This window comes from Ipomoea triloba, chromosome 8 (assembly GCF_003576645.1).
Source record: "Ipomoea triloba cultivar NCNSP0323 chromosome 8, ASM357664v1".
NCBI classification, from domain to species: domain Eukaryota; kingdom Viridiplantae; phylum Streptophyta; class Magnoliopsida; order Solanales; family Convolvulaceae; genus Ipomoea; species Ipomoea triloba.
Window position 1 is genome coordinate 7,637,694 of NC_044923.1, and position 3,485 is coordinate 7,641,178.

Below are 3,485 nucleotides of genomic sequence, written 5' to 3' on the forward strand. Positions count from 1 at the left end.
AGTTAGAGAGAGAAAAAGTGGGATGTCTGAGAATTCGCGAAACCCGATAAAAGGGGAGGTTTGGATTTGGAGGGAAGGGAGGAATAATGCTTGATTCCCGACAGTTTCTTGCTTTTTTTTTTCTTTTTTTTTTTTTTTTTCATTTTCACGATTACTCCTTCAACATTTTAACACTGGTAAAAATCAGTCTAGACGACCACCTAGGCGCTAGGCGTCTCTAAATCAAGACGATTTCAGTCCCAAGTAACTTTTAGTCGGCAATCGACTAACTAACCGTCTAGGCACCTTAGGTGTTGACTTGATTGAGTTAAGCACCTAACTCGATTGAGTCGGGTGCCTAGCTCGGCTAAGTTGGCGCTCAACTCGCCCAAGTAGTTATTTTGCTTACTCGGTTACTCCTCTTCTATATTTCTTCAGCCATGTACCCAACTAACCATCTAACATACGCAATTAACTAGTTTGGGAGATTATAACAGTCTAATAACTCCTAGCTCTGAGTGAGAAATTAAGGTAGAGATGATATACTTGGATTACTAAGCCACCTAGGCTCTAGGCACCCCCGGCGCCCAACTAGCGCCTTCTGCAATATTGATATTTAATTTTTTTTTTTAAACATTCGATTGTGACTTGAAGGTGCATTCTTATCGAATCTAAAACCTTGTAATAACTAAATTAACCGTCTGATTAACTCAGTTAGAGTCAATCAATAAATCAAAAAAAAATGAGAAGTAGTTGTTTTTATTTGATTTTTCATTATATTTAGAGAATGAAAAGTAAAATTAACTCTATTTTAATTTTAAATTTAACAATATAAAAATATATGTTTGTAGAATTAATAAGAAATTAATACTAAGAAAAACACTAGCCAAGGACCTTGTGGTTTAGCCGCACCAAGTTACTCTCTAATGTGGAAAGTCGTTATTGAATCTTTGTGCTTCATAGGTTGAAAAAGTAGTTATGAACAAATACTGCATTATAATAGAGCCAGTAGTATTAAAAAAATAAGAAAAGCACTAAATAGGGCAATTAATGGAGACGACAGGTGCATTTTAGGGAAATAGTTAGAAGGTTATGATTTATTTTTTTTTTTGACAAAAGAGAAGGTTATAAATTTTTAGTAACGGGTAGAGTTTGTAATCAACATTAGCGGATTGATACAGTAATTGTACGAGACATGTTAAATGTAAACACGAATAAAGCATATTAAGTCAGCATTCTCAATGTGATACAAACATGTTATATAAGTTGAACACTTGTCTTTTCAAACTTGCTAATTTATTAACACAATTAAAGCTTTAAAACAAAAATCAATATATGTTTAACAGATACACAAGTAATTTAATTGTTTAAATAGGATACTAATGACTCATTAGTAATGAGTTAAACATATTGACACGGATACAAAGGTTAATGAATCAACATGTTAATGATTCGGAAACATATTAAGTGTAAATACTGATCCGTTAATTTCATATCAGAGTTTTTTACATTTTTAGTCTCATGACTATAGTGTCACTATTAGAATTGATCCACGACTTTCAAACATTACAATTTCAGTCCACGACTATTATTTTTTTGCAAAAATGATCCTTCCGGCAGCTTTTGTTCGCTAAAAAAAATTCCAACGAATTTTCCAATCAATTTTTCGCCGGAAAGAAATTGTGCATATTTTTTTGTCATTTTTTCGACGAATTTTTTTTTTTTCCCTTTCAAGCATGGTTAAAATGGGCATTTACATGGTTAAAAAAAATTTCCCTTTCAAGTAAAAAAACATCAATTGTCATGTTCAACACACCATCTATTGCCGAAAAAAAAAACTAATTCATTTCTAAAAAGTATGCGATCATGTCAACCTAGACTCCAAAATTATTTTGATTTGGTAAACTAATTAAAGTTAAAACTAATTAATTTCTAAAAAGATATGTAGCCAATTAAATCATTTAGAAATTAATTGTTTTAACTTTAATTAGTTTACCAAAATCAAAATAATTTTAGAGTCCAGGCTGATGCGATCGCATGCTTTTTAAAAATGAATTAGTTTTTTTTTTTTTTACAATAGATGGCGTGTTGAAAATGACAATCGATGTTTTCTTGCTTGAAAGGGGAATTTTTTTCAACAATGTAAATGTCCATTTTAACCATGCTTAAAAGGGAAAAAAAAAAATTCGGCCAAAAAATCTGCCCAATTTTTTTCCAGCAAAAAATTGACGAAAAATTCGCCGGAATTTTTTTTCGGAGAGAAAAAGTTACCGGAAGGACCATTTTTGCAAAAAAAAAAAAAAAAAAAAAAAATAATCGTGGACTGAAATTGCAAAGTTAAAAGTTGTGGATCAATTCAAATAGTGGCACTATAGTCGTGGGACTAAAAATGCAAAAAACTCTTTCATATCATATTAACAAACCATGTCAAATATTATTAAGTTTAGTTTTTGCCATTACTTATGTTGATTCCCCAATTAATAATTTATGCATGTTTTATTCTCGATCCTTTTTGCCCCTTTATTCTCTAATTCTTTTATTTTTCTTTTTTGCTAGGAAAAAAAAAAGCTGGATAAAGCAAAAAAGAGAAGGATGGGGTATATGGGGTGCTTGTTGTAGTCAAAAGAAAGTTTGAAAAGGGTGTGATGTCGTTAAACGGCTCAGTGCTCCTCACTGTAATTTCTTTCTCTTTTTTTTTTTTTAAAAAAAAAAATCTTTTTTATTTATTATATTTATAAAGTAAAATTGATGCATCCCTTTCAGTTTCAGGGAAGAAAAAGTAAACGGAAGAGTTATAGTGGTGTGTATTAGTTTATAAGGGTGAAGTTACTATTGAACCCATCCAAGAAAATGGATGAATCATTGATGCCCACTTTCACTTTTTTTGGACACATCCATTGTTACGCATTTGAAGCATCAAATTATTAAAATTGTGTACCGCGGAGTAGTTTAAGTGGTCAATCAATTAACATTTACCGAGTATTTGTTTGGAAGGTGAATTAAGTGAAAAAGGAATTACAATTCTATGGGAGAGGAATAACATGAAAATAAAGTGATAATTTAAATTATAGTGTTTGGTTTGAAGGAATTGAATTACTAGGAATTTCAATTTTAATGTTTGGTATACATGAAATTGAAATGGAATATAAGTAATATAAAGTCCAAAATGTCCATTATTATTATTATTATTATTATTATTATTATTAAATGACCAAATTCAAATTTTGTCTTTGAAAATTTAGGCAACACGCTGTAAATAAACTCTATAATTGCATAATGAAAACAATAAAATAGAAAATGGAGGTTTGAGAAAACATATTTGATTGAAGTTGGCCTACTAATTGACGTTCTATGTTGAGAGTAGAAGAAGAAGACACGTTATAATCGAAAGAGAGAGGTCAAACATCAAATTTTATGTTAAAAAAGAGATGAGTAATTTTGTCTTAATGTTATTAGTTTCTTTCCTAAAAATTCATGGAATTGATTGAAGTTGGCCGGGGGGGGGG